At 43.3% G+C, this 14,797-nt stretch overlaps 1 protein-coding gene across 12 annotated transcripts in view; it reads right to left on the reverse strand.

The window, feature by feature from the left end:
* The window catches only part of LOC141748061 (mesothelin-like), a 78,890-nt gene that overhangs the window by 48,141 nt on the left and 15,952 nt on the right, over positions 1-14,797 (reverse strand). For 5 of the 12 annotated variants that reach the window (XR_012588892.1, XR_012588891.1, XM_074599466.1 and 2 more), the window contains exons 2-4: positions 13,574-13,730; positions 11,888-12,010; positions 4,251-4,559 (exon numbers count right to left, since the gene is read on the reverse strand). The exons of 6 other annotated variants lie outside the window; for them this stretch is intronic. The gene's annotated coding sequence lies outside the window, so the exon portion shown is untranslated. The remainder of the gene's footprint in view (positions 1-4,250; positions 4,560-11,887; positions 12,011-13,573; positions 13,731-14,797) is intronic. One more of the 12 variants, XM_074599463.1, reaches the window with a different exon arrangement.

Here is a 14,797-nt window from a genome sequence, read left to right on the forward strand (position 1 = left end):
CCAAGCTGCCGGGTCTCCATGAGTTGGCCGCTTACTGGGATGAGCTTAGCTCTGCTTTAGAGGAGGTAAGTGCAGACAGCTTGTTAATGGGGCTCAGTGGGAGAGGTCTGTGAGGACAGAAGTCTTCCTGTACATCCTGTAAACGTGCAGTAACCTAGAGTAAAAGGTGATACAACAGGTTTGCCAGGGAACCTTGCAGCAGGTTCAAGGCCAGAAAGAGATTATGCCATTGCATGTTGCATTCCTCACATGCTTAGTCTGTGCTTGGGTTCGAAACAGCTGCCACCAACCCCTTCCCACTTAGACTGCCTGAAAGACAGAGGCCAGATGTCCAGCATTTGTAAAGAATAAGGCTCAAAGAGGTCCCTAAAGCACCATCATATTAATTCACATAAATTTACTATTTGTCTTTGGCTCAGGCTCTCCCACATACACAGTTCTGACTGTGCACCCAGTGCCAATCATTAGCTGAGGCTCCTCTAATACAATAATTAGCTAAGGGCCCTTCTTGGCTCCTTGTAAATACAATACCTTTCATCAGGCCAACCGAAGATATGCAAAGTCTCAGTCTGCAAGACTCAGACCCTGCAGGTCTCTCCCTCAGCTAAGATGTGATCACAGACAGAAGACTTGCTACTGGTTATGGCATCATGACTAACTCAGCTTTTCCCAGGACTATGAAAGCTAGCCTTGTACCAGAGCAACTGTTCAATTTTCTGCATTCATCCAGAAGATGAAGCACATGCCTAGAATGGTATAAAGCTGGCCTCCGGCCTGCAGAAATAATAAAAATAGTAATTGTTACCTCTCCTCCCCTCGCCCCACCCTGCCTAAAGCAGCAAACAGTGGAACTCTTTAGAATCCAGCTGCTCTCACCTCATTTGATAAGAAAGTCTAGTGTGGAGGTAGAGTCTCCTCTGGGCTGTACTCAGAGAGACACTGTAGGCACCTCCTGGAGGCAGCTGCAGCTTCAGACACTTTGCTGCTTTGTCACATCAGCTGGGTCCTTCAGGGCTTCCCTGGGGCCTGGCTTTGCAGGGGGCTCAGCATTCTCTGAGAGGCAACAAAGCTCAACAAGAGCTGAAAGCATGCGACATCTGGTATCCCCAGTCCTGTTCAAGGTTCTGCAGCAGAGGTGACAGAAAGGACTGTATGCCTGTTTCTCTGGTGTCGCAGTTCCTAGCCCAGCAAATCCACTTAAACTACCACTGACAGCCAGCACCAAGATACAAGGTGCAGAAGCCACCAGGTGACAGCTGGAAGAGTAGCAAAGGGGTGAGAGTCAGACCTGTAATTCTCCCCTGAACAATAACGTCATGAAACTAGAAAATAAAACAATCTTGACAGTGAAAATAACACACCTGGCAAAGAAAACAGCTGTGGCTGTTTTCTTGAGGCTCAGTAGGAACTGAACTATAAAATGGCTATATATAGCATATACTTTGTGCTGTAAAATACAGGATTGTGCAAAGAGTCTGAGACGTCAGGGAATATATTTAGTATCATAAGTCAAAAGTAATTCAGAAAACCTCTTCTATCTGGTGCAAGCATCAGGAGCTATGCCAGCTTGGCTGCCTCAGAGAATTCCCAAATAGAGAAGAGTAACTTCACTGAAAACTGAAGGTCTAGAGAACACTAACGTTTGTTCCTCCTACTGTGCTGAATTAGTTTCAAAATATTTCCCTGCTATAGAAGATCAAGGTCGGGACATAAAAAAAAAAAAAAAAAATCTCTATTCTTCTATGCCAATTTTGCTGGAAATTTCTCCTGTGTGTAACTTCATACTTCAGAGTAATTTAGTCAGGTCTTGGCTGCACTGTTACAATGCTGTAAAATCCTTATGGATGTGGCATGATTTTCTATTCCTGTTGGGTTAGAAATAGAAACTGCATCACTCAGAAATATTCTTCTCTTAGTTTTCCAATATTCTCCCAGAGCCTTACAGTGGCATCTTGTGTTCCTGCTGCAGCCTTTTGCCAACATCTTCAATATCTCCATGGCAGTGAAGCGCACCATGCTGGCAAGAACAGTGGAGCAGCTCCGTTCTGCGCTCCCCACCTTCACAGACAATGACTACCACCTTTGGTTTCAGAAGAGGCTCATGGCTGTTCTGCCAGGCATTCATGCCACCATCCTTCAGGACATCCCCAACACCATGTCCTGCAGTTCCTACAAGTCTCTGTGAGTCATGCTCACCCTGCCTGAAGCCGTTCCACGTTGCTTGAGATTTAAACCATTTAGTAAAAGAACAATTCAGTGCAGTGGATCAACTGCAAAAGGAGGGGAACAGGGTGCCATGGTAACAGAAAAAGGCCAGAAGACAGTTACTCCCACCCCTCTCACTCATTTGTCTTGCATGTCTTGGCAAGTCACCTTATTTGGCTTTTATTTACTGTATTTATTAGCCCACTTGCTGCTAATTCAGGTATTAGTTACACTCAAACATTTTCTTGGGCCAAGACATTTAGGAGACCTCAATTTGTACTCACTTTGCCTCCGCTAAACCAATAACAAACTCCCCAGGCAACAATGAAGCCAGACTTTCAATACTTTACTTTGATTCTTGTGATATATTTATTTTTAGGGCAGCCAGAGAGAACAAGCCCAGAATATTTCATGTGAGCTGTTCAGCAATGGGTTGGCTCCCACGAGTCCTTCATTTACCCCAAGTCTCTTTCTTCTACAGAATCGCTGGGATCAATGCGGTCTTCTCTGAAATCCCTGCAGCTGGCAAAATGGATGTATACAACTACATTGTGGCATTCCTCAACCAGCAGTCTGAGCTCACTGGTAATGCCTACCAGTTCCAGGACTTCAACCCTTTATTTTGCCTTCAGGATGCTTTGGCAATCCTGGGTACTGATGTATACTGGAATCTTCTCTCCCATGTTACCTGTTTTTCTGTGCCCTCACCATAGGTCCTGCCTGCTCCGCCCAAGCCACAACCAGAGACTGGTTATTACAGTTCTTTGGAAAATTCTGCACAGAAGCACCTTACACTCAGTTGGTTTCACTCTACCACCAACCTTTCAATGCGGTAAGTCTGCACATATCCAGGCTGCCTTTGCACTCAAGAGAGGATGTGCCAAAAAAGATGGAAATGAGATTGCCCAGGTATGAGGTAACAGAATTCAATTCCTCTGTCTTTCTTTAGTATGCCATTTTGGACCTCCTCACTCCCACTCAGATTGGTGACATGATGGTATACTCGGACACACTGACCCGTATGGATGCAGCAGTCCAGCTCGTCCAGTTCTTCCAGCAAAGTGAAGCTGAGGATGTTCAGATGATTCTGACACAGTTCACCAAGGCTGCAAGCATGGTAGACACTACCCATGTTCCCTGCAGTCTCCATCTCCCCTGCAGATACTTGCCATCTAAAGTTATTATTTTACAAATGGCTTTGTAAACACTATGATTTTGAAAGTACATTGTTACAACAGTAATATTCAAACATCTGTACACATCAGGTCCTTTCAGTGACACAGACTGCACTCTTCAGAGTATTGTTTACTTCCATTTGTTGACTTCTGGCCACAAAAACCACTTAAAGAGGTCCCTCCCCACCCGTAGCATTGCAGTTCTGATTGCCCCAGCACCAATGTGTTGATCACATAATTTTGTTTCAGCATAAGATCACAGTCCTGCCAAATGATGACATTGCTCGGCTGCTCCTGCTGCAATACCTGACAAGTATGTCTGAGCAAATGAAGACATACACTGCCGCTGAGTGGAACATCACCTTCCAAAATGAGCTGTACTTCCTGCAACCTGTCATCAATGAATCAACCCTCGCCCTCATTGTGCCCCAGGATTATGACTCTTTAGTTGCTGTGTAAGTCTCCTGGGCATCACTGGAATCTCTCTTCATCCAGTAAACAGGGCAACACTCCTCATGGAGTCAGATTAAAATCTGAAAGACAGATGTGCTGTCAGTCTGGACAGCTCTAGTCTGGGTACTTTTTCACTGCCCTTACTCACAATTTAGTAATCTCAGAAGTTTAAGATGAAACGAGAGAGCGGGGCCACATAAAATCTAGGCCTTAGTCCATACATGCTATTTGTACAACAGGGGTGGAGTATTACAAGTTCCTCAGCAGAAATTTCCAGGCGAAGTAACTGGCCACAGTAACTTGGAGAAAAGACTGTTCTTGTCCAAGGCTCCAGTTAGAGGAAGTTACAAAGAACCCACCATCCTATCTATTCATTTTTCTTGTCCACACAGTGTTACTGCGCTTGATAACACTTACCAACACATGACTGAATCCTCTAGAAGAGATGTAGCACTCTGGATTGCACGGAACCTCCAGATCTTGAAAGGTAATACTGGGAAGCCACACATTCCAGCTAATAAATTCTTCCAGGAAAGCAGGGGCTCAGCTGGTAAACTCCCAGGATGTGTTAAACAACAGTAATACAGTCTTGAACACAAAGGCAAGCACTACTGCATTAGAGGGCTGTCCAAGTGGAAAAATGCTGTCTTTCCAATGCTATCTCACAGCAGGATACCTTGTTCATCTCTGGTGACTGTCACAAAACATGATGTATATTCCTGGAAACTGTTAAAAAAAAAAAATAAGGGATATTTCTGGTATTTTGACCTGATCTGAGGACCCTCATTTTTCTTTCCCTCTCTTGCTATTTATTGCACACTGATTTTGCCTTCTCAAGGTACAAAGTCTAATTTCCCTTTGTAAAAAATGTAAATGCCATCTAGTCCAGTATCCAGTACTGGTCAAGAGCAGATGTCTAGGGAGGATTAAAAGTACCCGACCAGCATAATCTGGTATTTCCCTTTTGCTTTTCAATGGTATCCAAGTAATTTATGTCTCAGACTTTTCTTGAGCTAGAAGGGACACTGCAATGTAACAGTAAATAGGCAGCTATTCTTTTCAGTCAATTGGGATCTGAATTTTCCACTTTTCTGCAATAGCTCTATTGTTTAAAAAGGACATACTGTGGTGGGTAATTCCCTGAGAGTCACTCCGTCTTTTTCCCCACTTAGATGGTCCAACTGAGTCCACTACTGAATGGATACAAGTCACCTGGAAATCCTTCTTCCACAATATAGCCCTCCAGGAAGCCACAGCAACCCTCAACAACTTTGACGCTGTATGTATGATCCCTACACTAAGTGCATATGTGTAATTGGGGCTTTCAGAAATGTTTATCATACAGTAGAGAGCATTAAAGGATTTAATTTCAAGATTGGTAATAGAATATATTCCCACTTCTATGCAGCAACTCTAAACCCAGAAATAATAGTATGTTTTGAACTAGCAGGGCATTGAAAGAAGCTCCAATTTTGAATGGGTATCAGATAGTCAATATAAAAATACACGTCAGCGTTTTGAAAGTCTTCCCTGTGCTGACATAGCTTTGCCTGGGATCTCAGAAATAACTTCAAGATAACAACAATAACAAATCATGACACACAAACACAATTTGCAAAAAGAAAAGTGTGAAACTGTGAAAAAAATATTTCAGCTAGTTCTAGTGAAGAGGGAATTAGCTGATCTTCAGTCGCTGACACTAGTGTTTCCTAGGCCAAAATTCTGGATGTGCTGAGCATCGAGCAGCTGGTGGAATATGCCCTGACTTCTGATGCCCTAGTCAATGTGACCACAATGCAGGATGTCCTGAATGCCCTGAGAGGTGAAAATCCCCAAATCTCAGAACCTAACATGAGTGAATTCCTGAAGAAGTTCAATCTGGCTCTGACACAGGTACTGTAAATTTCATTATAAACATCTTTCCCCTTTCAAAAGGCAGGGATTCTCAGGCACTTCATGTGTGAGAAAGTCCTGCTCATGGTGCCAGGTAAAACAAGCATGCTGATGAAAGGGAGTCATCATCCCCCTCACCATGCCACCCCCAAACAGCTCCCAAGTAACAGACATTTCCACTCCCCACAGGAAGGCATTGTGGGCATCAGAAATGATGAAGTAAGGATGGAAATGCTGACAACACTCTTCACAGACCTTTCCAAGCACTTTTATAAATTTGCTGACCTTGACTATGAATTCTGGTTCCTGGAGAACCTAAAATTCCTCTTGCCCAGCATAAACACAGATCTGCTAGAGTTAATCCCAGGAGACCTCAGCTTCCCAGCCTACACAGCCACGTGAGTACCATGTGCTGAGAGGAGTGCTGCCTGCCAGACTCACTGCAGGAAAGCTCTGGCAGGGGAAGCAGCTCACATTTTAGCAACTTCTTTCCCAGCACAAGTGTTAGCATTTCACGTGGATTTAAAAAAAAAAAAGTCCCAACTTGATTTTTGCAATAAAGGATATTCAGGTAGATTTTTCCACATATACATGTTCTGTGTCATGCTCTACTTAAGTATCTTCACATACCCTCCACCCTTTTTGTTCCCTGCTCCAGAACAGCACGCTCGGAATGAGGCAGGTGTATGCCAACTCTCCCATGCCTTATAAAGCCTGTACCTTTTGCACTTCTCGTTATTACCATTATTGCTTTAAAGTATTACAGTTGAGGCAAAACTTACGCTACATATTATCAAAATAATGTTATTACTTTATTACAACTCTCTACAGTCTCAAGCTGATGATGTCTTATTTCTTGACGCTTGCAGAGTGCGAGGCCTAGATAACGTCTTTCCAGAGCTTCCACAAAACACATCCCATGCTATCTACCTCTTCATCAAAAGGATCCTGGAATCTCAGCTTACTTTCTCAGGTACTAGTCTGCTTTCGGCGATGCTCCATGGCATAGTTGAATTGTAGCTGTTTGTCACATCTGCCAACTGCCTGTCCCTCCTTGGGTCAGAGAGGAATTCACTCACAGGAGCAAGTACAATATGGGGAGGTTGCCCAGCACCTTTCAGTCATTGGGCTTCCCAGGACAGAGTACTGGCTTTCCTCTGAAACATCAAACATTGACTGCAGCTTATAATCAAGGAACCAAAACACTTGGGCATCTGTTCTCTTCCCTGATGCCTCAGCACCATAGCTCTCCCGGTAACACCCTACCAGGAACCCCCGGCACCTGCCAGAACTGCATAGTAAACAACAGCTCACCGTGCCCAAACCAGCCCCACACCATCGGGGATCCCCAGTCCTGCCTGTCCCCCACAGCTCCCCAAAGCCCTCTGCATGCCAAACCCCCCAAGGTCTGCAGCTGCTCAGGACTGAGGGAGACTGTAGGTCGCAGACTTATTTTTCAGCCATGTTGTTGAGAACAACAATAAAAAAAGATTAGTTATCATGCTGTACTGACAGACTTCTTGTACTTTCTCAGAAAAGGTATTTCCTGGCACGTATAACAGCAGCCGAAGCTTCCTGAAACTTATCTTCTACAGATTTTTACATTTTGCTTCTTACAGTGACCTCACTGACTTCTACAAGGACTTTAATGGGGTAAGCACACATGTAGGTCTGACGGCACAAAATTTATAAACAGTTTGTGGAAAATTTGGGGCTGTATTTCAGTCTGGGTATGACTTCAGAGAGTCAAAAACATTGTCTGAAATTTTTTTGATTATAACCTTCAGACACAACCCTACAGTTTATAATCCTCTTATCCTTGTTTCTGCCAACACTGACACTCCAAGACTAGAAACCAAGGCAAACCCACGACTATTTAGGAATCTCAAAATGAGCCTTTTCTTACCAGGCTTCCACACACAGACAGCTCTGTAAAAGGTATCAAAAGTTTTGAACATTTTTCACAAGCTGAACTTCCAGGAGGTATTGTCCTCTTCCATAACTATCCCCAAGGGAAGATCCTTGCCAAAGAAATCAGGAGGACTTCCTCCAGGCTTTTACTATTAAATGTAGTTCATGATTCTTCCATGCATTTTATACAAGCATGATGATCAAGTAGAGGCACTTCTTAGCCCAATGCTTTCCACTCTCCTGCAGAACTCATTGCCATACAGTTTCTAATACTGCAGTAGAGTAAGTTGTCTGATTAGCAGTGAGAATAGAATGGCAATTATGTTAGCTAGCTAGAACAGCTGATGAGCATTACCCTCAGTTTTCTGTGTCGGGATGTAATACGGTTTTTATCCACCCAGGCTATGGAAGGCTCCTCGGTGCTGTGTAGCATGGTGGGGACATTCAGGTGGCTTTAGGGCTCTGATGAGCCTGTCAGAAACATAAACAATGAACTATGTATATGGCTGAGAACTATAATTAGTGGACAAGCAAGCGGCCTTCTAAGTCTGCATTTTCTGATGTGTTTTCCTCATTAGTATGAAGTTCTTGACCTTCTGTCTGCCAGACAAATAGGAGAGATGACAGTTCTCACAAATGCTCTTAAGAGGGAACGCCTTACTGTCCAGATTTTGCTGGAGATGGAGAAACGCTCCTTTGAGGAGCTGACTGAATTCACAAAGGAGCTGAACACTGCAGCAGAAGAGGTACCGTCAAAGCTCCCACCCCAGAGAACTGCATCCTGTTACAAGTCTCAGAAATACTAAAAAGGCCACAACGGAGACAAACTCTCCTTACAGCAATGTAAACCCTGGGCTCTAGACCACTGGGTTAGAGCTCACATGCCTGGGCTTCATAGAGCAGTATCCAAAGTGATTATTCTTATTCATGTTATGGGTTACACTGCAGACACCTTACTCTTTTAAGAAGGTTATTTATTTTCTCTCACAATGTTTATTTAGCACCTTGGTTTCCCTTCAACTCAGAACTCATCCCTTACAGGAGAGGAATAATAAACTTCATTAGCTAAGACTGCGGTCAAATGGCTTTTCTACTGGAAAATGTAAAGCACAGTTATTTCATTAATTCATTACAGTAGTAATCTCATTCAGTTACAAAATTCATTAGTCCAGTGTTACATTGTATTGCACTACTGTGCATTCATGCTAAAACACTGATGGCTTTCCTGAAAACTGCACTCTACATCAGGGGGAGAAGAGGAAACTTCTCCTGCCACTAGGCAGTTTAATCTACCTGTGGAAAGCAGTAATTGCTAAAATCAATTTTTGTGTGCTGGTTTTGTTTCCAGAGGGATCTCACTATCCTTCCTGACCCCCGGATTCGTGAGCTGCTCTTCGATTTGCTTTTTAAATCTTTACCACTCAGCACCTTTACAGCAAACGAATATGCCTTCTGGTTTGGTTCGGAGCTGCAGCTATTCCTGCCAGCTATGAATGACAACTATCTGCAGCTCCTGCCTCTGGGCATTGACTGCCAGTCTCATCAAAACCTGTGAGTCATGAGCAGCCAGCTTCCCCAAGAGTGGCCAAGCTCTCACTACCCCATCAAACCAACAGAGTCACTTCCCCCAGAGTATCTGACATCTCACTGCTTTTAACATACTGAGCTTCACAACAAGTTTTGCATCAGCCAAAATCATTCATCAGATTAGCATAAAATGCCTGAGTATACCTTCATTTTATTTTTCAAGATGTTACCAAGGGAACAACGAGGAGAAAGAATAGTTTGATTTAGACCAAATTAAACATTTCAGTTTTACTGACACTAGTACTTTCAGCTCATTTTTCCTATGGATCTGAATTTTTCCTCTAAAGGAAAAGTGCCCTCCGCAGATGTTTAACCCATAACCTACTTCTGCTCTTGTGCTGATACAGTGTGCAAGCAATGGACAGAGTGTATGAGCATTACACAGACGAGCAGAGACTCTCAATCCATCGCAGAATACACAACTTTCTGGAGACCTACCATAACACTCAAGGTAAATATACACACACTACTCAAGAGCTTTTCTTTTTCTCCCATTATAGTATTTAATCTTTGTGCTTGGCAAATACTTCCTGAGTTTCAATCTTCTAACCTAAAAACTATACACAACCAGAGCGTTTTAAGTGCAAAAAAAGGAAATGTGCAGACTCTCTGTGAAGTCCACTAGGAACATGTCATTGCAATTAATTTTACATGTTAAGGCCCTAGATGCTACAGTGATGGACAGTGGTATAAGAGTCCTAACGCAAATCAGACAGGTAACAGACAACAAGATGCAGGAAACTGCTGACTGGTTTGCTGAATGTGGGCTATTCTTCTGCATTTCAGGCATCACCTGTTTCCCAAATGCAAATAGCAGCATATGGATAGCTGCCAACTATGGCCATTTCAGTGTCCATGCCACTCTCCAGGAGTTCTCTTCACTCAACACAAATTTCAATGGGGTAGGTCACATACTGAAGCTAGCTGTATCTGAGCATTGCCGGCTCCTCTCTACATAAGCATAGCCGATCCGTAACTTCTTGCCACAGCACTGACAGTGATCCCTGTTATAAATATACAGATGTTTCTGTGTTCCTTTTCAGATGTCAGCTCTGGAAAAGCTTTCACCAGCTCAGCTGGCACAACTAACACTGGAAACCGGGGCTCTGGCTGATGAAACAAACATGATGATCATTATGGACAATCTAGACACACCAGCAGATCTTGCTAAGTTCTTTGCCACGCTGAACAACATCGCATCGGTAACTTCCCTTATTGCGCTCCAAAGCTTCTCCACCCAAACACTGCAGTGACTTGAATCAATGCCTGCTGTCTGATACCCAAACCCCAGCCCTGGCCGTAGAAAAGATGGGCTCATCCTACAGCCTCACTCCAGTCATCACAGGGAAACCTGCCTGAGACAAGGCTACAGGCCAAATCCTTGGATAGCTGTTCCTTAAAGGCCTGGGGTTGTAGTAATCTGTTTTTCTGTCCAGACACCAAGCTATTCTTCGTCCCAGGGTCTATACTGAGCCATAGCAGGGTGTGATGGGAAGTATCAGTATAGCCGAGTATAGCTCAGGAAAAACAGACCTACAGCAAGCACTATGCACTCTTTCCAAGAGCTCCCTGCTTGGGTCCTCCCTTGGTGATACTGATCCAGTCACCTTTATGGTCACTTCTCATGTGTGAAGAGAGAGATGAAATAATCCTGAACAATATCTTAAATCGGGGAAGGCTTAGCATGATAAACTACGTGTTAACTATACTGAAAAGGTGTTGTGTGATTACAGGTCGAGCTTCAGAACAGTGACCTTGCCCATCTCCTACTAAGCACTGCCTTGCGTAAAATAGCTCCTAGTTTTCCCAAAATGAAAGCTGATGGCTTTGCTGACTGGTTTCAAGATACTCTACAAAACGTGTTGCACACCGTGAATGAAATGATCGTTGCAGAGATACCTGTCAATATTTCATGTGACTCCTATCAGCAAATGTGAGTCATCTGTTCTACACGTTTATCTTAACTGAGCATTTCTATTTATTTATGCTGTATATGACTTTCTAGCGATACATTCACATATTCCTAAAGCAGAGTGTAACGCTCCCCCCGAAAAGCAGAAATAACCACCAGTAAAACACTCGGTATTTTCAGGCTTGCATGCAAAATACCCTGAAACGCAACAAGATTTTAATTAGAGTAACCTTAGCAATTCTGTGACCTCTATCTTAAGGAATTGCATCAAGTAGAGAGCAAACTTTTTTGAAAATAAAAACGGCCTTAACACATAGGTAAGCTACATTCAGTCTGATCTGAAGATACTTTGCAGTTACTTAAGAACCTCTCTAATAAGGTCTTGCAATAATGAATAACAACGAAAGCTGCTGAAATTTTTCTAATGGAAAAGTTTTTGTTATTGGAAAATTCTGATTTGATTAAATTAAAATACTTCCCATAACCATCCCAACATTCCCTCCTGCAGGTTGAAGGGTTTCAACAAAATCTATGCTGGCATCCCCACAGAAAACAGTCCCCATGTTTTTGGATTCTGTAAAACCTTCTTGACATCAAAAGTGAAATCAGGTAATGGCATAAAAAGTCTTAATTTGGGAATGTACTTTGAAAGCTTTCCAGCGCACTCTGGGCCTGAGACGCAGCAGGAATTCCTGTAGTGATGTCTGAGATGCTCTTAACGACAAGAAAGGTAAAGGAAGCATATACTTACATTGTTGCTCCAACACTATGGCCTTTTCCTCTTACTGATGGGATTCTCACAACTCCTCCTGTATTTTGGATGGCTCACTAGTAAGTTTAACCATTGCCAGCCACAACATTAGGTTGCCTAACACTGTTAAAGATAAACAAGCCCAAACTTAGACAACAGCACAAAAGCATTATTACTGAATAATGAAGATTCTGGTCTCTCTCATACCAATGTGAATTCAAAGCATTCTGAAAAGGTTTAATGGGAATTTGTAAGAGTGACTAGGGTTTCCAGTCAGAACATCAGGAAGGAATATGTGGTCTCCAGTGTTCCCAGTATCATTATTTTTCCAGGTGTTGCATGCGGCAGCGTAACCCAAAGTACTCAGAACTGGCTGGAAGTAAATCTTGGAAATTTTAGCAAATATGCCGAGTATCAGGACTTAGTGACTTGGAACAAACACTTTGTGGGAGTAAGTGTTTTTAATATTTTTTTCCCCCACTAGCATTCACTGTGAGAACATGGTAGTATTCCACCATGAAAACACACTACTTTCCCAGCATCTGCAATGCCTTTATGCTCCACACAACATGAGAGGTGATGGGTCATTTTTCTTAAAAAATACTCTGGCATAAGTGTCTAATTATCACAAACGTTTCCACTGCTTTTCACTGCCTCATGGCACTTGCAGAGCTACAGTAACATTCAGAAATGGGATACTACACATCCTGATGGAAAAAGGACTTTACAAGTCCTGTAGATATTCCAGCCTTGCAGATTTGTCCTGAGTCTTCTTAGAAGCACTAACATTTACAAATCACTCTCACGTGCTTAAGAAGGTTGCCATCTGCTTTGTGTCCCTTTCCACAGATGGATGTCTTGGACAAGTTATCCCCACCACAACTAGCATCCCTGACGCTTTCATCTGATGCCATTAATGAAGAGGAGGAGATGTGTCAGATCCTTGCAAAACTACATAACAAACCATCAGAGGAAATCTATCAGTATTTAGACCAGTTCAACAGAGAGGCAGCCCAGGTAGGGTTATTAACACTGCAAGTCCAGCGTAAACTCATGCAGCGTGGACTTCAGCTATCCAGAATCTTAAAGACGCCTTCAAAGATGGTTTCTGAGCTTCTGTTCTAAGTATGAACAACTGCAACAAAGCATATCATGTACAACCTCTCATCGTGGCTGTCTGGCCCAAAGTATTCAAACACCAGTGTCCAAGACTTAATGGCTGGATGATACTCAAGTGCATGCTCATGGCAACACTGAGGTTGTACTGCGCAGAACTACTGAACCTCATTATCTGTGGCCCTGTGGAGGAAGCTGATCCTCACAGCCACTTCTCTCCTAAGACATATATCTGCCTATGCTTGAGTGGTCACAAGGGGCCCCTGTGCAGCCAGCGCTTTCAGTGAGCCCTGGAGTGGCAGAGCGTCCCTGCACCATGTTCAGGGACAGCTGCTGAGACTCTCATAGCTATCCCTTGGTGTTGGCTACCTATATGGCAGGTTCACAGGACATACCTAAATGCATCTTCCCTTCTCTGGGACTCGCTCAGTTGTTTTCTACAATGCTATTCCCTGTGGCTTTGCACTTGGGTCTCTTTAATCCTGCCTTCTCATTGATGCCCACTACTTCTCTCTTTCAGCTAGCAATAACCACTATTAAGAATAACGATGTGAGGAAAAAGATGCTCACTCAGTTCACAGGAGACATCGAGGCAGAATTTCCAGCTTTCAGCCCTGCTGAATGGACTCGTTTGCTTGCAAGACTCGCTCTGCTACTGCCAAGTGCTGGCAAGGAGGACACCAAACTGTTCCTGTCCCACATTTCTGGTTGTGACAGTTTCAGAGCTCTGTAAGTACACAAGGGAAGTGTCCTCTTTACTGCATGCAAAATAAAAAAGGGGATCATCAGGAAAGAGCAAGGAATTGCCAGGGCTGCACTGTGCTAAAGAACATCTGTGCAAGAGCCCATCATTTAAAGAAACATTCCATCAGTCAAACAAAATAGCCAGAGTCAGATCTTCCTTCCTTTGAGTAAAACTGTGCAAAAGCAAATAAAAATGTTTGCTAATATAGTACAAAGTCAATTATAATTTCTATTAAATAGATTTTACTTATTTGTAAAATACTGCAACTAGGAGCAGTAAAACGAAAAAACATCAAGAAGAGATGAGAGGAAATATCCTGTCTAATGAAACAGATTAAACTGAGAAATAAACTCCAAAGGGCAGCACTGGAAGGAAACCACACAGACAGTCACATCTGGGCCACACAAAGCAAGGAAGACTGTGCTGCCAACAACAGCCCTGCTTTGACCTAGGAAGTATGCAGGGAAAAAAAGAGCAGGGCTGGGCCCATAATAGACATTTCCAATCTGGTCTTGAATTTCCCTTTTCTGGCACAACTGTATTCTCAGGGGCTGGCATGGCACAGCCCTGCTTTTTGCATCCGTACAGCACTTGTGTACCTATAGCAAATGGTTCAGATCTAGCAGTTTGCACTGGCTATTCAGAAAACACTCTGAAACGAATTTGGCAACACAGGGAGGGAGGCTAATTACCCATTTCATCAGCCGTTCAGGGGTTTAACTAATTCAGAAAGCACACAAAGAGATCACTAGGGGAGGCTGTACTATCACAGTCTCTAAGGACTTTTGACAACAGCCTAGACAAACGTCTGCACAGAGCTAATCCTGCCCTGGGGCACGGATCTCTCAAAGTGCCTTTGGCAGTCCAGTCTTTCACATACAGATTACAGCCGGTAAGAAAGGAGCAAAATGCCATTTCATAACAAGTAAGCTTTCCCTTCCTCTTTCTTTCATTTTGTGAAACTGTTTCTGCTGAATTTTCTCTCTCCCATGCACAGCATCATGGCACCAGCTAGAAAGCAGGAATTAAATCTTTCTCATGTGATTTTC

This window comes from Larus michahellis, chromosome 8 (assembly GCF_964199755.1).
Source record: "Larus michahellis chromosome 8, bLarMic1.1, whole genome shotgun sequence".
In the NCBI taxonomy this organism is placed as follows: domain Eukaryota; kingdom Metazoa; phylum Chordata; class Aves; order Charadriiformes; family Laridae; genus Larus; species Larus michahellis.